The following is a 21362-nucleotide window of genomic DNA, read 5'->3' as shown; positions in this document are numbered from 1 at the left end:
TGAGATGTGGGCATTGCTGGCTGGTCCATCCCTGATTGCCCTTGAGAAGGTGGTGGTAAGCTGCCTTTTTGAGCCATGCGGCCCATGTGGTGTAGGTACACCCACAGTGCTGTTAGGAAGGGAGTTCCAGGATTTTGACCCAGCGACAGTGAAGGAACGATGATTTTTTCCAAGTCAGGATGGTGAGTGGCTTGGAGGGGGATTTTCAGGTGGTGGTGTTCCATGTTTCTGCTGCCCTTGTCCAGGTGGTCGTGGTCATGGGTTTGGGAGGTGCTGACAAAGGAGCCTTGGTGAATTCCTGCAGTGCATTTTGTTGATGGTACACACTGCTGCTACTGTGCATCAGTGGTGGAGGGAGTGAATGTTTGTGGATGGGGTGCCAGTCAAATGGGCTGCTTTGTCCTGAATGGCATCAAACTTATCCAGAGAGTGATTGCTGCCAGCGTACTAGACTCTTGAGCAGATTACATCAAAATCCCATCCTGCCCTCTTCACACATACACCATGTCCAACCAGGCCATTGTATAGCAATAAGGAACAGAAGCACCGACTAATTTTCTCCTCTGAGCCTAAGAGGTGGTCGAATTAGATCCTTACACTGCTGCCTTGATGGAGGCTAGTGAACTCAGTACACACCAGGAACTGAATCCTCAGGTCTGTGTGGTTCTGTTGCTGGAAAATCTGAGCTTTTCTGGGGATTCTTGACTTTTTGAATACAATTCTCCATTTCTCTCCAAGTGCTCAGCTGGATTCCAAATGGGTGAGACATCTGGGAGTGCTTGTCCCCCTTCTCCATTGTCTCCTTGACATCCACTGTAACATCTTAATGTTTTGTTACTCCAATTAGAGACTCCAGTTTGATTTATTCATATTCAAAGCCCGTTTGTGCCTCCTTCACCTCAGCATACATGCTGCTCCATAGCAATCCAAGTTATGGATTGGTAAAGCCCCCCCCTAACTTTCGGTTGGTGGACAACCCGGGATTCAGGTAGGTTTTCCGTGCCATTTCTTGCATCCAGAAAAAAATGACAAGGAAAAGCTATTAATGGGAAGGATTGTTCAATCTTCCATTAAACGGCCCAATTAAAGGAGAGCTAATAAACATGCAACTTATTAAAAGAAAGTTGTTCAATAGAATTATTGGTCCTGTCCTGTCTTCCTCCTCTTCCTGTGAGAGATGCTCGGCCTCCATTTACTATGCAAACCATTGCTTGATTGAATTGAGGAGCTACCTGCGAAGGGAATCTCTGGACCCAACAATAATTACTGGTATTCATATCGCAACTTTAACATAATGAAACGTCCCAAAGTTCTTCACTGTACTGTCATCAAACAAAATTTGTCCCCGAGCCACTTAAGGAGCTATTATGACAGATGACTAAAAAGCAAAAAAGTTTTTAGAGAGTGTCTTAAATGAGGAGAGGTACAGGGGCAGTTAGGGAGGCAATTCCAGATCTTACAGACCCTGGACAGCTGAAGGCATGGCCGCTAATGATGTACGAAAGGTGTTTAAGAGACCAGAATAGAGGGAATGTGATGATCTTAGAGAGTCGCGGAAGGTTACAAATATTGGGAGGGGTGAGGCCGTGGAGGGATTTGTTTTTAGTTTTACTCTTCCAAGAGATGTGGGTATCACTGGTAATGTTATGTCCGACAATGGGGGTCACTTTGCTCGCGAACCGGTTGCGTGTTTATCTGTTGGCAGGTGAGCTGATTACAATATACTGCAGACGCAGAGACCAATATGAAACGAATCACACACTATTTATTTACACAAACAACAGAGCACTAACATGATGTGTGCCAGACCCTACTCTAGACTAACATTAACATGGTAGCCCGCTCTACCCAGCTATTGGGTCTTAGAGTGGCATGGTCAATCTGCTCATGTTCTCTTAAAGGCATATTACACCTCAGGTTACCTCCCTCCCCCTTTACTTGAGTGTGCATTTTACAATATATTAACAATTTACTAAACTGAACTATTTACAAATTCAGTCTCTCAGGGGGCTTTTTCAAACGTGTCCACCCTCGTACTTTTACAACTTTGGATAGTCTATCTGAGGCCTCCCTCTCAGGAGTTATCTGTCCACTAGGCTCCCCAGTAGGAACCTGCAAGTTTGCCTCGTCTACTCTCTCAGGCTCAATGGGTTCTACAGGTACTTCCAAAGCAGGAGGAGTTCCTTCTACCTGTGGTGCAGACTCCAAAGGGAATGTTTGACGCACCTTTTTTTGTGGATCTGTTTCCCTTTTCCTGAGGTGATCTACATGTCTCCTGATTATCCGACCTTCAGCTGATATATGGTAGACAGGGGTCCTGTCTCTGCATTGACTTAAACTGATAGCCATTTGGGCTCATCTGCAAAGTACTTTGCAATAACTGCTTCTCCTACAGTGAAGTTTCTTTCACGACTATGGTAATCATGTTCAATTTTCTGGGCCTCCTGACTTCTCTCTACCCTCCCCCCTAAATTTGGTCTTATGAGGTGTCTCAGGTGCCCTGAGATGTCTCCTCATTAATAATTCCATGGGGGCAATACTGGTGGTCATATATGGTGTAGTCCTATAGCTGAATAGGAAGCGTGATAACTTCATTACTATAGAGCCCCCTGTAGTATTTTCATTCCAGCCTTGAAGATCTGGACTGCCCTCTTGGCCAACCCATTGGATGCCGCGTGGTATGACTAGGTCTTGATGTGTGTTATGCCATTGAGACTTGTAAATCTTTGGAATTTCCTGCTAGTGAATGCCGTTCCATTGTCAGATACTAGTAACCATGTATCTCAAAACTCTGATGCTATCTGTCTATGGTGGCAGCAGATGTGGGTGATCTCACCTCATATACATTCATCCATGTGGAGTGGGAGTCGATAAGTAAGAGGACCATTGTGCCCAAAAAAGGTCCTATGTAGTCAACATGGAGGTGGACCCATGGCCTCCCTGGCCATTCCCAAGGATGCAGTGGAGCAGAAGGAGGCAATTTCAGCACCTGTTGGCACTGCTTGCAGCTCTTGACCATGTTTTCGATTTCAGTGTCCATCCCAGGCCACTATAAGTAGCTCAAACATTTTAATTCTGGAAATGACAGGGTGACCACTATGCAATTCTATAAATAATGGCTGTCTTCCTCTGGGAGGCATAATGACCCTCGCTCCACACAATAAGATGCCATCCTGGCAGGTGAGCTCATATCTCCTGTTCAAACAAGGCCTCATTTTGTCTGACATTGGATCGTTAGACCATCCCTGCAAGACTTGTTCTCTGACGTGAGACAAAGCTGGATCACAGTCTGTCCATTCTGTGACCTGTTTGGCATTCACTGGTGATGAATCCAGAGAGTTTAATAAAAAGACAAGTTCTTGAGGAATGGGAATGTTCACACTGCTGTCCTTTCGATGTAATTGGCTCAGCGTGTCGGCATTGGCAACCTAGCTTCCCGGCCGGTGGATAAAAGTATATTCATAAGCAGCTAGAATCAGGGCCCACCTTTGGATGAGTGCAGAGGCAATTTGTGGTATTGCCTTATCTTCCCCAAACAAGCTTAGTAGTGGTTTGTGGTCGGATATGATGATGAAGTGGCGACCATGGATGTATTGATGGAGTTCCTTAACGCCAAATACAATGGATAAGCCTTCCTTCTCTATTTGTGAGTATCTTTGTTCTGCAACACTTTGAGTGTTCTTGAGATGTAGTCAGTGGGATGTTTGGAGCCATCTGCCATCCGATGGGAGAGTACTGCCCCTACTCCATAAGGGGATGCATCGTATGTTAAACTCAATTGTTTCTTTGGGTTGAAATGTACCAACACTTTACAGCCTTCCGGAATGAATATTGAGTTCAACAATTTTAGATCATGAACTCTCTCCTCCATTCCCTACCCTCTTTCCGATCCCCCCCTTTCTTCCAATAATTTATATAGATTTTTCTTTTCCCACCTATTTCCATTATTTTTAAATGTATTTCCATCCATTGTTTTATCTCTGCCTTTTAGCCTATTTTGATTCCTTCACCCTACCCTACCCCCACTAGGGCTATCTGTACCTTGTTTGTCTTGCTTTCTACCCTTAATTAGCACATTCCTTAGATAATATCACCACCTTCAACACCTCTTTGTCCTTTTGTTTGTGACATCTTTTGGTTATCTCCAACTATCACTGGCCCTCTATCCAGCTCTACCTGTCCCACCACCCCCCAAACCAGCTTATATTTCACCTCTCTTCTATTTTTACTTAGTTCTGTTGAAGAGTCATGTGGACTCAAAACGTTAACTGTGTTCCTCTCCGCAGATGCTGCCAGACCTGCTGAGTTTTTCCAGGTATCTTTATTTTTATCTTTGTTTTGGATTTCCAGCGTCCGCAGTTTTTTTTACTTTTACCCAGGTAAATCCCTTCCTTTTGCTTGGAAGATACATTTTTCCCTTTTCAAATGTACTCCAGCTTGTGAGAAATGCTTCAACCTCTCTTCCAGGTTAGCTTGGTGTTCTTCAGCAGTTAGTCCTGTTACTAAGACATCATCGAGATAAACCACCACTTGGGGTAGACCTTGGAGCAAATTTTTCCATCATCCATTGGAAAGCGGCACAAACCAATGAGAATCCGAAGGGTGACTGGGTATACTGGTAATGCCCCCTATGTGTGTTGATAGTCACAAAATCCCGAGAGGCCGTTTTTAGCTCGACATGCTGGTAAGCGTGGCTCATGTCGAGTTTCGTATATGCAGTTCCCCCTGCCAGCTTGGAGTACAATTCATCAATTTTCAGTATAGGATGCCTATCAAGTCTGGCCACTTTGTTAATGGTCAACTTGTAGTCCCCACATATCCTCACTCTCTGGCCAGGCTTTAGTACTGGAACTATGGGCGCTGCCCATTCAGAAACTTGTACAGGTTGTAAGACTCCCAACCTTTCCAGCCTGTCTAATTCAATATCCACCTTTTCTCGTAATGCGTAGGGGACTGGCCCCGCCTTCAAATATCAGGGGGTTGCTCCGGGGTCCACGTGGATTTTAGCTTGCAGTCTCTGAATCTTCCCGAGCTCTTCCCTGAACACCGGGGCTTATTTCTGTTTTCATTCTTGTAGATCTTTCATTCTGAGTTGAAAAACCTCAGTCCGCTCCAATTCCATTTCCGTAAGCCAGGTAGAGTTGGACCCTCCCCTGTCACCAATATCAGGGATAGGTTACCAGACTGGCTTCTCTATTGTACACGTACCCTTTACCAGTATGTTTTCGCCAGTATACGTCTTTAGTCTGACATCTGAGTTTTCCAACTTTAGTGAATGGCCTCCTCCATTCAGATACTAAAACGTGTGTTCCCCAAAATCTGTCATGGATGCTCTTGTATCCACCTCCACTTGAATTGGTTTTCTGTTGACTTCTAATGTCATGTAGATTGGCTCTGTTTTATCCATTTTTAAGTTGTGTAGGGAATGAGTATCTGACTCTGTTTCTTCTGGCTCCTCCATTATATGAATTTCATGACTTCTGCCTTTTTGTTTGAAATTTTGCCTCAATCTTTCTTTACAATATTGCATCATGTGCCCATTGCAATGACAGTAGAGACACTCGGCTCATTTAAATTGTCGTTCGTTTGTAGGCTTCCTGGTTCCAATTCTGCTGTTATAAATGTGGTTTTTATTGGTTAAGCCATTGCTTTTTGCTGGTTTGTTAATGGCGGCTGTTTCCTGCCTTTCTGTGGAACCCTGTACTTCCACACCATTTCCAGCCAGTGCCTCCCTCCCGATGTGAAGGACGGTGCCATTTTGTGCTCCCTTGATTTCTTCTGAACCCCTGACAGCGCTTTCCATTGTGAGCGCCAACTCCAGGGCTTTGCTGAAATCTCAGTTTGTCCCTGACGCCAACCTCCTTTGAAAGGCGTCTTCGTTAATCCCACACACTAATTGGTCTCTTAACATATCACGGATCGACGATCTGAACTCACACTGCGCTGCCAATTGTTTTAAGGTTGCTACATAGCAAGCGTCTGTCTCTCCAGGGGCACGACACCGCAAATTGAATTTAAAACGCTGCATTGTTACTGTGGGTTTTGGCTGAAAGTGGCTTTTCACAAGATTCACCAACTTATCAAAGTTCTTGGAATCTGGGGTGTTGGGTGCCATTAGACTACGATTAAGGTTGTATATTTTACTGCCACATGTTGATTAGAGGATCGCCCGCCTCTTCTCCTCCCCCGATATGTTGTTGGCCAAAAAGAAAAATGCAAGGCGTTCAATATAATGTGACCAGTCATCGATGGTCTAATCAAATGGTTCGATGCAGCCAAATTGTGGGCGCTGGAGAGAGATTACTTCCAGGTCCATGGTGAGGGTTTACAATCATAATGTACTTACAATCGGCCTGCAGGACACAGCTAATTCAGTACATTCGAGTTTTTGCGGCTTTCCTTGGTGCCGTTGGCTGGTCGTGTTTTGCCTCATCGCCAGTTGTTAGTTTTACTGTGGGGTCGCTTTGCTCATGAACTGGTTGCACACTTACCTGTCGGCAGGTGAGTCAATAACAATATACTGGAGACGCAGAGATCAATATGAAACGAAGCACATACTATTTATTTACACAGACAACAGAGCACTGACATGATGTGTGCTTCTCCAACCAGACCCTACTCTAGACTAACATTAACATGGTAGCCTGCGCTACACAGCTATTGGGTCTTACGTAGTCAACCTGCTCACAGTCTCTTAAAGGTGTATTACGTCTCAGGTTACCACAGGCAAGGTCAGCATTTGTGGCCATCCCTAATTGTCCTTGAGAGCAATTAAGGGTAAACCCCATTGCTGTGGGTCTGGAGTCACTTGTAGGCCAGACCATGCAAGGGTGGCAGATTTCCTTCCTTAAAGGGCATTAGTGAACCAGATGAGTTTTTACAACAATCGATGATAGGTTTCCTGATCACCATTACTGAGACTCGCTTTATCTTCCAAAGCTATTTAAAAAAAAAATTAAATTGCAGCAGCTGCTATGACAGGATTTGAACCCATGTCTTTAGAGCATTAGCCTGGACCTCTGGATTGCTTGTTCAGTGACATTCCTGGTATACCAGTGTACAGGCTGTTAACAGCACTTCTGACAGTGACACTTAAAACAAGATTAAGGTTGGAACTGTGGCTCTCGGCACCAGGTTACTGAATTAGCCCTGATCTAACGGAATGAACTTACACAGGCTGCCAATCAATAGAGTGCCTTCATTACCTGCAGACTTTGTTTCCTTGGTCCCTTCAGCCCCTCCAGGTAGGTTTCATAGATCTCTTTTCAGTAAAAGGGTAAATTGTTCAGCCAAATCTCATGATTCCTGGTGACTCACCAGTGTCAGCTACAGGAGCAGACTTGCCAGCGGGCATGGTCCCCTCTAATGGGTTGCCAGGGAAATAGGGTCAGAGGGTATGGGTGTAGGTGCACTCAGCCACAGCTCCCCGTGCTGGCTTAGCTCCAAGCCAGTGGGCGTGTCATGCACAGTCGGACCCCTGTAAGCTTATATTTTGTAAGATAAACTGGGCAGTTTTAACTGAGCAAACATCACCTTACCAATGCTCCAAAATCATTAGGGATATTAGGCAATATTGCTATATGATTGATTGTGCTGTTGGCAGATGAACTTTGTCATGAGAATTCCTCTGATGCCAATAAAACAGGCAAGTAAAATCAACTAGTTGGGCCTAGAAATAGAAGTTATAACCCCTTTTGAGTACAAAATATTCTTTTTGCTGCTTCTGCATTCACAGTTTATTTGGCGAGACTCTAGTGTGTTATAGTATCTTGATTCATACAATTTATTAATTGTCACCATATTAAGGGCCATCTCTGATCTACCATAATTAATCAACCTATTATCATGTCCAACTAGACATTACCAAAAGTGCTATAGACAATAATCGTTGTTCCTGAAACTGTTTTTTTTTTGTACTACATAAGTAAAGAGTCCAGCTCTCTATTTGCACAAAGTTCTCAAAAGTCAATGATGACTTGGACCTGAATGTAAGAAATAAGATGTCAAAATTTGTTGACAAAACTAAAGTAGAGAGTTTGGCAAATAGTGAGTTAGATTGCAAAGGACTTCGGGAGAACACAGATTAGCAAAATGCTTGATTTTCTCAGTGTTCAGATCTCAGCTTTAATTGAGGGGAGCTTGTTTTGGGGCTATAATTTTCTGATGTGATTTTACACTGTATGAAGTGGCATATATATAAAACATATAACTTATATTTTAAATGTATGTATGCCTAAATGTATATTTTACATATATGCATACTTTTTTGAGGCAGAAAAACAAACTAAACAAATTGGTAATGATCATTTATTTTCAGAAGGCCATGCCTCCAGACTCATCCTTCCGTTATGTATATGATTGTGTACCCTGAGTGTTGTGTGCCCTGAGTGTTGTGTACCCTGAGTGTTGTGTGCCCTGAGTGTTGTGTGCCCTGAGTGTTGTGTGCCCTGAGTGTTGGGTACCCTGAGTGTCATGTACCCTGAGTGTTGTGTGCCCTGAGTGTTGGGTACCCTGAGTGTTGTGTGCCCTGAGTGTTGTGTACCCTGAGTGTTGTGTGCCCTGAGTGTTGTGTGCCCTGAGTGTTGTGTGCCCTGAGTGTTGTGTGCCCTGTGTGTTGGGTACCCTGAGTGTTGTGTGCCCTGAGTGTTGTGTGCCCTGAGTGTTGGGTACCCTGAGTGTTGTGTGCCCTGAGTGTTGTGTACCCTGAGTGTTGTGTGCCCTGAGTGTTGTGTGCCCTGAGTGTTGTGTGCCCTGAGTGTTGGGTACCCTGAGTGTTGTGTGCCCTGAGTGTTGGGTACCCTGAGTGTTGTGTGCCCTGAGTGTTGTGTGCCCTGAGTGTTGGGTACCCTGAGTGTTGGGTACCCTGAGTGTCATGTACCCTGAGTGTTGTGTGCCCTGAGTGTTGTGTGCCCTGAGTGTTGGGTACCCTGAGTGTTGTGTGCCCTGAGTGTTGTGTGCCCTGAGTGTTGTGTACCCTGAGTGTTGTGTGCCCTGAGTGTCATGTACCCTGAGTGTTGTGTGCCCTGAGTGTTGTGTGCCCTGAGTGTTGTGTACCCTGAGTGTTGTGTGCCCTGAGTGTTGGGTACCCTGAGTGTCATATACCCTGAGTGTTATGTGCCCTGAGTGTTGTGTACCCTGAGTATTGTGTGCCCTGAGTGTTGTATACCCTGAGTGCTGTGTACCCTGGGTACTGTGTGCCCTGAGTGTTGTGTACCCTGAATGCTGTTTACCATGGGCACTGTTCCCTGAGTGCTATGTACCCTGGGCACAATGTGTCCTGAGTGTTGTGTACCCTGAGTGCTGTGTACCCTGGGCATTGTGTTCCCTGAGTGCTGTGTACCCTGGGCACTATGTGCCCTGAATGTTGTGTACGCTGAGTGTTTTGTACCCTGAGTGCTGTGTACCCTGGGCACTATGTTCTCGGAGTGCTGTGTACCCAGGGCACTGTGTTCCCTGAATGCAGTGTACCTTGGGCACTATGTTCTCTGAGCATTGTGTACCCTGGGCACTGTGTTCCCTGAATGCAGTGTACCTTGGGCACTATGTTCTCTGAGCATTGTGTATCCTGGGCACTGTGTTCTCTGAGTGCTATGTACCTGGGGCACTGTGTTCCCTGAGTGCTGTGTACCCGGGGCACTGTGTTCCCTGAGTGCTGTGTACCCTGGGCACTGTGTTCCCTGATTGCTGTGTACCTTGGGCACTGTGTTCCTTGAGTGCTGTGTACCCTGGGCACTGTGTTCCCTGAGTGCTGTGTACCCTGGACACTGTGTTTTCTGAGTGCTCTGTACCCTGGGTACTGTGTTCCCGGAGTGCTGTGTACCCTGGGCACTGTGTTCCCTGAGTGCTGTGTACCCTGGGCACTGTGTTCCCTGAGTGCTGTGTACCCTGGGCACTGTGTTCCTGGAGTGCTGTGTACCCTGGGCACTGTGTTCCCTGAGTGCTGTGTATCCTGGGCACTGTGTTCCCTGAGTGCTGTGTACCCTGGGCACTGTGTTCCCTGAGTGCTGTGTACCCTGGGCACTGTGTTCCCTGAGTGCTGTGTACCCTGGGCACTGTGTTCCCTGAGTGCTGTGTACCCTGGGCACTGTGCTCCCTGAGTGCTGTGTACCCTGGGCACTGTGTTCCCTGAGTGCTGTGTACCCTGGACACTGTGTTCCCTGAGTGCTGTGTACCCTGGGCACTGTGTTCCCTGAGTGCTGTGTACCCTGGACACTATGTTTTCTGAGTGCTGTGTACCCTGGACACTGTGTTCCCTGAGTGCTGTGTACCCTGGGCACTGTGTTCCCTGAGTGCTCTGTACCCTGGGCACTGTGTTCCCTGAGTGCTGTGTACCCTGGGCACTGTGTTCCCTGAGTGCTGTGTACCCTGGGCACTGTGTTCCCTGAGTGCTGTGTACCCTGGGCACTGTGTTCCCTGAGTGCTGTGTACCCTGGGCACTGTGTTCCCTGAGTGCTGTGTACCCTGGGCACTGTGTTCCCTGAGTGCTCTGTACCCTGGGCACTGTGTTCCCGGAGTGCTGTGTACCCTGGGCACTGTGTTCCCTGAGTGCTGTGTACCCTGGGCACTGTGTTCCCTGAGTGCTGTGTACCCTGGACACTATGTTTTCTGAGTGCTGTGTACCCTGGGCACTGTGTTCCCTGAGTGCTGTGTACCCTGGACACTATGTTTTCTGAGTGCTGTGTACCCTGGACACTGTTTTCCCTGAGTGCTGTGTACCCTGGACACTATGTTTTCTGAGTGCTCTGTACCCTGGGCACTGTGTTCCCTGAGTGCTGTGTACTCTGGACACTATGTTCCCTGAGTGCTGTGTACCCTGGACACTGTGTTTCCTGAGTGCTGTGTACCCTGGACACTGTGTTCCCTGAGTGCTGTGTACCCTGGACACTATGTTTTCTGAGTGCTGTGTACCCTGGACACTGTGTTCCCTGAGTGCTGTGTACCCTGGACACTATGTTTTCTGAGTGCTGTGTACCCTGGGCACTGTGTTCCCTGAGTGCTGTGTACCCTGGACACTGTGTTCCCTGAGTGCTGTGTACCCTGGACACTGTGTTCCCTGAGTGCTGTGTACCCTGGGCACTGTGTTCCCTGAGTGCTGTGTACCCTGGGCACTGTGTTCCCTGAGTACTGTGTACCCTGGGCACTGTGTTCCCTGAGTGCTGTGTACCCTGGACACTGTGTTCCCTGAGTGCTCTTTACCCTGGGTACTGTGTTCCCTGAGTGCTCTGTACCCTGACAGGGTACAGCAAACCAAATGATTCACTGTGATTCTATTACCCACCTTTCAGATACTACTCACCACCTAGTGTGTTTTCAAAATGTGACTTTGTAATGCTGTTAATTTAGGCTGTCAACTGTGAGTAAGCAGCACTCTTGCCTCTGAAGGTTGCGGGTTCAAGCTCCAGTCCATGAGATTTAAGCATTAAACCTCAGTTGGTAGTTTAGTGCGGTACTGAAGGAGCGCTGCATATTCTGCAATGTCACCTTTCAGATGAGATGTTAAACCAAGGCCTAGGTGGATGTGAAACAATCTATGATGCTATTCAATGGAAAGGCAGGGGAGTTCTCCTGGTAACCTAGCCCATAGTCACCCCTTAACGGAAGATATCATTGTTGTTTGTGGGGGTTTACTGTGCACAAATTGGCAACTGTGTTTCCTGCATTGCAGCTTCAGAATGGACTTCATTGGCTGCAAAATACTTTGGGACACCCTGGGGTTGTGAAAAGCACCAAGTTCAGCCAGTGTTGGGTAGCCTTCCTTATACCTTTCCATGCTATATACTGACAGGCAAGGTGCGTTGCTAGTAATGGCTGACCAGGAATCTCTCATCCCACTCTTCCCTTCAGCAGGATTAGTAGATTGATTAGTGACCTGCTTGACCAAGTCATGGATGCTTCTTCCAGAGGCAACAAGTCCTGGAGTGGGACTCGAGCCCACAGCTTCTGGCTCAGAGGCAGAGACACCAGCCACTGAGTGGCAAGACCCCCCCACCACCCCACCCCACCCCACCGCACCCCACAGCTTTTCTTTCTATACTCACTTCCATAACTACTTGTACATTGGTGATGTTGTATTCATATAATCCCTTTTTGTGTGGGGTGCGGCTTAATGACACTCATCCTACCGGAGTCCTGACCACATCATTGTGCAAAGGCAGTGATAGGAAAGATTGTGGCCTGGTTTTGCTGCACTTCAGGTGGCGAAGAGTTAACAATGCAACTTGGCTATTTGCTCGTGGCCTGAAATTTGCGTACATGCCTTCCAGACTTCCCCGACTGGTGAGTGTCTGAACTCAAATACAAACATGTACATAAATCCATCTCTTCCCCCACACCCCCACCCCCTCACCACCAACGCTGCTCCCCGCTCCACCCCTCTTCCAATTCTGATCCAACAGCCCTGACAACAGCTTGCTTGTATCTCACTTGTGGCACTACAGTTCAGAGGTTATTATATGCTTTACATATCAGATGGAAGCTACCAATTACAGCATTTTGTAAGGGGGAAAGAGGAGGTTGTTCCTGTCCACTGACAACTTCCTCTCTACTTAGTTCTCTATTTAATTCTGCCTGTCTTCCCCCTTTCAGCACAGAGGCCCTTGTGTCTAAGACCCCAGACTTTTCTGTTCTTGTGCGTGTAACGTGTGTGCATGTGTATGGACAAAACTGCTGCATTTTAGAAAAAGGGAGAGATAGAAACATCTAGAAGACACTCAAGTGTTTTCCACTTCATGCTGCAGAATTAGCAGGTACAACCCAGTGCTTCCTGATAGAGTTTGTGCAGCTCTGGGGAGGGGGGAGGGGCGTTGCAGGCAGATAGCACCACACGGACAGAGCAGAGTGAAAGTGTTTCCACCCATCTACACTCAACGGCCCTTTTGCAAGCTGCAGCTCAGCAAGTCCTGCCGGCTGTCATGTTCCTCTAACAAGAGGAGGGGAGGCGGTGTGCACAAGTTAACACGTCTTTGGCTTCTTCAGAACAGAGAAAAAAAAAATTAAGATGAATCCCACAATGCCTTGAGCGTTCCGTCCTCCGTTCGAGTGCATCGGGGACAAAAAAATGTGAGGTAAGTTCTTGTGTGTATGTGTGTGTGTGTGTGTGTCTGTCTGTCTGTCTGTGTGCGTGTGTGTCTCTACGTGTGTGTGTGTGTGTGTGTGTGTGTGTGTGGAGACTCGACCAGAGCAGAGGAAGTGAAAACGAGCCATCACTGCTTTATTTGATCAGGCAAAAGGAAGGAGGAGAAGGAGGTGGTGGAGGGAAGGAGGGAGGGAGGGAGGGAGGGAGGGAGGAGGGGGCAGCCTGTAAGTTACCGCGGTATACGGTTTCATATCACACATCATCTTCGGCTGGGAGTTGGAGTCAGAAGGTCGCAGCTGCAGGCAGCCTTGCCACAGATCAGCCTCTTCCTGTCTGCAAGGCAGTTTCACAGGCAGGCGGGCAAAGCCCAGGGAAGCTTCTCTCTCGCACATCAGCAAAGGGAAGGAAAAACAGGTGGATAAAAGCAGCCGCCCATTCTTAAATTGCCTCAATCAGAATGAACGATTAAGAATCGTCAATTGGCATCAGATCTTTGACATGTACAGGTAGCTGTTTATTATCTTATGAAGGTGCTGTGGGTGGGTGGGGGGGGGTTAGGGAAGTGTTGTTCATTTTATAAAGAAAGGGGCTGCTGCCAGCATGTATTGCATGTGGTCCTAGTGTGTGCACTGAAAGGTTAACTCTCTGCCTACTGCATATAAATTATGCGTGACATGTTTAGCTGTGCTTCCTTATATGGCCAGTGCTGTATTTCAGTACAGTATGAGCCTTGCCAAGTTTACAGGGAGGAAGACAGCCCTACATGAGTGTTTTTTTTTCTCTCTCTCTCTCTCCACTATTTGCAGTGCGTCACCCAGTAACTGTTAGAAAAGTAAGTAAGCTCGCTGTATTGCCGGTGTCTCACTTTCATTTTAATAGTCCCTTGGCTAAAGACAGTCATTCTAAAATGCAGGAGCCATGATTGTGGATTGTAACGTGCGTTTAAAAAAAAAATCGCATGAAGGATCGGAGCCTCCTTTCTCCATGTGTGTTTATTTTTTGATTTTATTTCTTGGATTTTGAAAGAGCGAAGGAATTTGCCAAGGTGAGTACGGCATCATGAGAAAATGTACTGCACTGAACTTTTCGTTAACATATGTGGGGCATCTGATAAGGTTGCTGTCTGCCTGTGACTGAGCCACTCCCCTGAGTCCACCTTAGGGCCTTGCCCCATACTGCCTCACTCATTCTCTGGCTTCATCATTATTCATCTTATTTTTATGTTGGGTCTAAATAACTTGGGGTTGTGGTGGTGGATTGGGGGGTGGGGGGTGGAGTTGGGGGAGGTGGTGGGCGTTGGTTGGAGCTTGTGGTTTTTGTACCAGTCATTGCTTTCTGTGTGAGTAAAATGATTATGGAAGTGTTGGAGGTGGTGTGGGGGGTGGGGGGGAGGGGGGGAGGGTGCGGTTGGTAGGGTGGGGGTAAGGGGTACGGTGGTTGGTGAAATGAAAATTGAATGATCCAAACAAGATAGGGGGCGGGCGGAGGGGGCCTTCCGAATTTAAAATAATCCAGATGTTTGAACTTTTTCCAATGGCTTCAATTCAGTGGATCAGTTGGCACAGAGAGAGAGAAAGAGAGAGAGAGAGGGAGAGAGAGAGGGAGAGAGAGAATGCGGTGGAGGAATAGAGAGAGTGACAGAGATATAAGAATAATTGAGGACAAAGGAGCGCACTAACTGAGAAACAGAGAGATTCAAGCTACCTTGCTGCCACTTGTGCAACCCATGTTTGGCATGTGCTTACATCTACTGTTGGCTGTCCCTCTTCATAGATGGTTCAGCTCGAGTTGATTCTGTCTGCTGTAAAATGGCTACCTTTCCGACATCAGATTAACTTGGACTTGAGAGTTGGCGCCTCGATGGTTGCCGGCTCTTTTATTTTCCCTCTCCTCTCAGTAAAATAGAGCCGCGTGCGGATTAGCCGACATGTTCATGCTTCCAGAATGACCTATCAACTGCGCGGGCTCTCCCACCCTCGCCTCTCTCGCTGCCGTTATTACAAATTATAATAAAATCAATGCTTTATTGACACAAATGCAGCCTCGGGTCACCACGCAGAGTATTTGGGCCTATGGAAACTGGAACATTTTCCGTTGCTAAGCAAATGTTGTGGAAGAGAAGGAGGCCTGTTTTAGCTAGAGAATTTTTACCATGAGTTTTCATCTGTGGATTGAGAGAGCCAGTATCATAAGATTACCCCTTGGCTCAAAAGCTGTGCATTGCTCTGGAGGGGGGAGTAATTTTTTTAAAAATTCGGTGCAAGCTAATATAAGGGCCTTCACCAAATTATTTTGTTTCGGACCCAATTCAAAACCCTATAGGTTTTCCTAGATTGGTGTGGCATAATTATTGATTGTACATGAAACTGGTATGAAATTTCTCTGGTAGTGTTTTTGCCGTGAAATTGTAAAAGTTCAGTTTCTCAACTGTGTTTTGACAAAAGTACAGATTGTACTAACGCTTCACCATGATTTAGGAGAGTAAATTTTTGACGCTACTTTATGACCACTGTTTATGACTCCAGGATCAACATATTTTCAAAAAATAGTCACTCTCTGTTACTTAGGCAGCTACATTATTTGTATTGAGTTGCTATCTTGTGATGCTGTGGTAAATTCAGCTCTGGTAATCCTACCGTTTAGGATCTTGTCACCAGCTTGTCAGGCTTCCAAGATTATTAGTGACCAGAGTCACACATGTCCATGTTCCCTGCTCAGTTGACAAAGGAAATAGATGCAACTGGAACTGACTGCCTCCACATGCACACCCACATAGACACACACAGCAAATGCATAAACAACCCCATACAAACACATAAATGACATCCAGTAAGTCCAGATGAGAGACTGACAGATTTCCCATTCGAATTATCGTTAAAGTAAGATACCTCCCAATTGCCTCCATTGACTTGGGTGTACATTTAGTAATTAACTGAAGGTTGTGCAAGCCCCACACTGGGATTTAATGACATGATCCAGGTTGTACTCACCAAGCTGTTCCCTAGCGCAAGGATGAGGTATAAAACGGAAGCCTCATGTGCCTGTTCTGCTGGTATAGATGAAAGAGAACCCGGGGCATAATTTGAGGAAGAGTAGAGCAATCTCTTTCTGCACCATGGTCAATAATTCTCCCTCAGTCAGATTAACCGGTCCTCCATTTTTACTGTTGTTTGTAGAAGCTTACTTTATACTAAGTAGCCCTATCCCAGCTTACACAGAATTGGCAATGCAGGAACAGGTTGCTCAGACTATCTAGTCTATGTTGGTCTTTATGCTTTACACAAACTTCATCCCAACCTAATTTAACCTCAGCAATATATCCTTCTGTTTTTTTTCTCCCTCACATATTTATCCAGCTTCCTCTTAATTACATTTACACTTGTTGTCTCAACTACCCTTTGTGGCAATGAGTTCTACATTCTAACCACTCTCTGGGCAAAGAGTTTCTCCTGAATTCATTATTGGATTTATCAGTGGTTATCTTATATTTGAGTCCTCTTGTTTTTGAGTCTCCCCCAAAGAGAAGCAGCTCCACCTTCTCTGCCCTTTCAACTCCCTTCTTGACGTTAAAGACCTTTATTGTTAGTTAGGTCGCCCTTTGCTCTATGACTAAGAAATGCCAAGTCTTGTACAGACACCCACACACAAACACACACAGCCACATGGACACTTGTAGGCTAGATTGCCAACAAAATACTCACCCACTTACTAGTAGAACCAAAACTCTTCCACCATCACTGTAGAATATGGCCAATAAACTAGCAGCAATATAACACTGTAAAAGTGGGATTCAGGTTAATTGTGCACGTGTGGTTTCACACCAGCCTTGCCCCTCCTCCCCCTCTCATCTTACTAAATCTATAGCACCAGAGTTGCACCCAGTGACGTGTAACCCCTCCAATGTCCTCACTGACCTCTAAAAATTAATGGTCCCACACCTCATGTTGTACTCAAGAATGACTATCCTCTGACCATTGTTCTGGCTCAACTCACAGGAGTCATTTGGTCAGCCCATCCATTTAAACAGTTTGCAAGGACTCAGACAGAGAAAAAAAAAACTCATAGTTCCCTTATGGGTAAGTACATACTGACCAAATGTTATGAGAACTGCCCATGTTCAGCCCCTCCATACAAGTTTGCCCAATATATTTTAAGTAATTGATCTACCTGATGTTGCAGCTGTTTGAAACCAGGAAGCACTTTGTCACACACAGAGGGTAGAAGAAATCTGGGACTCTCTTCCAACCCCCAAACCAATCCCAAAAGAGGCTATGGACACTATGGGGTTGGGGGAGGAGGTGGTTGGTAACTGGGGCTTTCAGGACTGAGATCAATAGTTTTCTGTGAGGGATTGGTATCCAGGATTATGGAGCAAAGGTAGATAAATGGAGCTAAGGTGCAGATCGTCCAGGATTTAATTGAATGTTGGAGTAGGCCTGAGAGGCTGAATGCCCTCCTCCCACTCTGAATGTTCCTATCAGATAGCTGCATTTGTACAACCTTTGGGATTTGAATTCGGTAGGCACTCATCATGTATTATCTAACATTACGACAGGAAGCCAATATATGCATGTTGTTGCAAATAGGCTACTTTATTAGGTTCCTCTTGAGGGAGTTAAGAAGTCAAGATGGTGGATACGTGATCCTATTTACATTGCATTTGCCACCATTATGAATGTAATAAACTTCACATTTCTACGGAGAATTGAACATCAGAAAGGGGGCTCACTCAGTGCGAGTATTCGCAAAGATCTTCATTCCTAAACTCATGATCAAAAAAATAAGTGAAACAAATTGAGCGGCAAGCAAGTTGTTATAGTGTTGGTAGCTTTATAATTTAATGAAAGGTAGCAGTAATGGAAGAGAGACCAGTAATTAAAGGATGTTAATTTCACTTCTTCACTCCTAAGATGGTCTATGATTACTAAAAGTCAGCAGCGATCGCTTGATAGCTCAGTCAGGAGTTTGTAGGCTGTTGCCAACGATGTTGTCTGACAGCAATAGCATGTTTGATGTTGAATACTCACATTTAAGAAATACGTTTGATTGTATTTCCCTTTCCACCCCCACACCTTTTACCGGTTGGGTTCTTTAACCATTCAGAGGTTTACATATTTTTTGTGCGGCGTTACCTCTCTCCCAGTCCTGGATAAGGTAGTGACCCTCACCTCTCTCCCTCTGTGCCTTCTGTTGCTATTTTCTTTGCCTTCCACGCGAACCTTTCCACAGAATGGGGAAGTGGCTTACTCTGCCTTTGTTACCCTGATAGTGGGCAGAATGGGGAAAGGTTGCATGTTGAACTAGTTCTTCCCAGCTGCAAAGGATCCTGGCCTTAGGAACAAGAATCCAGGCGAATTTGTCTGAATTGTCAACGCTAGGGCCACGATTTTTTGGCCTTGTCGCAGCGGGGGATGGGGCCGTAAAATGTGGTGAGCCATCCTAACCTCCGATGGCTTCGGCAGGACCACAAGATCATGCCGGCCTAAAATTCGGCCCTAAGGGTTGCAGCACAAGCGGAGACCATAACATTGCACACAACATTTGGCAAAATATCAAAGAAAAGAGGATTGTCATGGCAAAGTGCATCTACTTCATCATAATCATCTTGTTCGTGTTGGGGTTACAATGTTAGAAAGTGGATACGAGTCCACAATGAGGCATTATTCCCTTTCGCAGAGATTAATAGTATACTCCCAGAAAGATCTCCTGATATATCCCTGTAAAGATTGAGTTCATTCAAAATTCTGCTGCCCTTTTCCTAACTTGCGCCATGTCTCATTCACCCATCCCGTGCTCACTGGCTTCTATTGGCTTTTGACCTGGTAACACCTCGATTTTAAATTTTTGATCCCTGGTTTCAAACTGCACCCCAGGCTATCACCTCCTCCAGCCCTGCAACCCCCCCCCCACCCCACCCCAACCTGAGATTTCTGTGCTCCTCCAGGTCTGGGCACTTGCGCGTCCCCAAATTTTACTGCTTCACCAGTGGCAGCTGTAGCTTCAGCTGCCCCAGCCCTAAGCTCTGGAATTCCCCTCCCTAAAACTCTCCGCCTCTCTACTTCTCTCTCCCTCTTTAAGAAGCTTCTTAAGTCTACCTCTCCAATCAAGCTTTTCATACGTGGTTTGGTGTTGTTGGATTACGCTCTTGTTAAGTGCCTTGGAACCATTCAGTATGTTAAAGGTGCTATGTAAATGCAAGTTGTTGTTGTTGTTCTTGACATATTCTGGCATTTTCATCATGATGCCAAGGCTAGTAAGACATCACTCGTCGGGAGAGGGTTTTTTTTTTGGCGTATCCTGTACTGATGATGGTTTGGCAAGGTAACCGCTTCTCTTTATCATGTGATCCTTTCTTATTGGCAGTTCTATGTGAAGTACCAAGGAATATACTACTCAGTAAACCGCCATGGTTGAAAAGAGGCAGTGATTTGATTGTATGAGGAAAGGGGGACTGAGGGAGGTATGGAGCTCCACAGTTTGAACCTTTTGGGCAAGAGTTAATTCAAGTAGAGGATGGGTCTACGTTTCAACATAGTGCAGATACAGAGAGAAGGAAGAATTCCTAGGAGAACGTTTTGATAACCTAAGAAAGACCAGAAAGGTGATGCTGAACTGAAAGGTGATGCTGAACTGAAAGGTTGCAAGCTGGAGGAGCCAGAAGGATCATGTAGTAAACAACATTCATCTTCACCTGTTCTGCACATGCCAGAAGGATGTCACTGAGAAGGGGACAATGATAGGGAGTGAGGCAATAAGAAGAAATTAGTAGCTCATGAGTGGAAGATCGGACTTCCTCTCCAACCTGGTTTATGGGGAAAAAAGGTTTGCATTTATATAACACCTTTCATAACCTCAGGGCCTCTCAACCCACTTTTACAGCCAATTAAGTGCTTTTGAAGAGTTGTAAGGCAGGGAACGTAGCAGCTAATTTTCACGCAGCAATGTGACAATAACCAGTTAATCTGTTTTAGTAATATCAGTCGAGGGATAATTATTGACCAGGACACGGGCGATAACTTGCCTGTTCTAGTGCAGCAGGATATTTTATGTCTTTTTGAGAGGGCACACAGAGCCTCAGTTCAATGTCTCTATGAAGCTGCCTTTGACAGTGCAGCACTCCCTTAAACTGCACTGGAGCATCAGCCTATATTTTGTGCTTGAGTCTCTGTAGTGGAAACCTGAACCCACAACCGACTGATTCAGGCTAACGTGCTACCCACTGAGCTACAGTGAGGAACATTAGGAATATATACAGAGAACTGTTTGATATTTCAAAAAAAAAGAGCCAAGCAATGTGCTGTTGTGTAACTAATTCCGGTCATAAATAATTTCACGTGGCCTTCTTATTCAGAGACCTTCCAGTGAAAACAGGCATTGACGAGCTACATTGATGTCAGCAATGCAGTTTTTTTCAAATGCTCCATTAATTCATTTTCAGGGCTTTGCGTGGATACTGAAATAAAAATCATGCTTTACGAGTGGAGGCCCCAGAACAAAAAGAAAATGTGGGAAAATGAATTAGTGAGAATGTGCTAACCTTAGCTAAACTCTCATGCTTGATGCTGTTGTTCAGCAATGGTTATGAAGGGACCATAACTATAAATATGGATCTGTTGCAGTGCTAACTTTCTTGAATCGTGGCAGTCTCTGATTGGGAGTAAAGCGTGAGAAGGCAAGGACTAGGGCTGTAATTGATGGGGTGTTAGTGTTTCATTTCTCAGCCGACCACCGCCCCCCCCCCCACCCACCCTGAAAAATATGATTTACTTGGTTACATTTTCCCACACTCATTTATTGACAGTATTCTGTGGACAGAAAGCAGCCGCTGATTTTTTTTTTTGAAATGTTCTCGTATCACTTGGATGTGGCATCAGTTGTCACGAGGCCATTGCCCTCCATATATAACAAATACAATGAAGCTTTTGCGTTTCACGTTTCACCTGAGATAAGGGATTCGCAACTTCCGAGCTCCCCAACTATGGGCTGCGGGATCCCCTTCGGAATTTCCCAGGTAAGGTTTGCATGGCAGTTGTCCAGGAGTGCATACTTCCCCAGGGCAATGGCCGTGCACAGGGGAGCATCCGAAAATGCGATTTAAGTCGCAAACTTCGGATAGTTCCGACTGAGTTACATCAATAGTTGCCCAGAAACAGTTAGAAGGATTAAAGCCACTTATAATTTCTGGGTAACAGGCCCAGTGGACACCCCCCCCCCCCCCCCGCCCCCCCCCCCACACACCCCTAACTACCCGCCCCACAGGACTCCTCTACACCCCAGCCTCCCTGGG

At 46.0% G+C, this 21362-nt stretch overlaps 1 protein-coding gene across 23 annotated transcripts in view; it reads left to right on the top strand.

The window, feature by feature from the left end:
* mbnl1 (muscleblind-like splicing regulator 1) overlaps positions 1-21362 on the top strand; it is a 350001-nt gene that overhangs the window by 82485 nt on the left and 246154 nt on the right. The window contains exons 1-2 of one of the 23 annotated variants that reach the window (XM_041183044.1): positions 12607-13064; positions 13989-14120. The exons of 13 other annotated variants lie outside the window; for them this stretch is intronic. The gene's annotated coding sequence lies outside the window, so the exon portion shown is untranslated. Of the gene's footprint in view, positions 1-12604; positions 13065-13343; positions 13582-13834; positions 13908-13988; positions 14121-21362 lie in introns of those variants that run through there. 9 more of the 23 variants (XM_041183064.1, XM_041183060.1, XM_041183045.1 and 6 more) reach the window with 9 other exon arrangements.

This window comes from Carcharodon carcharias, chromosome 2, assembly GCF_017639515.1.
Source record: "Carcharodon carcharias isolate sCarCar2 chromosome 2, sCarCar2.pri, whole genome shotgun sequence".
NCBI lineage: Eukaryota > Metazoa > Chordata > Chondrichthyes > Lamniformes > Lamnidae > Carcharodon > Carcharodon carcharias.
Note: the sequence above shows the minus strand (reverse complement) of the source record. Positions and strands in the feature narration are given on the sequence as shown.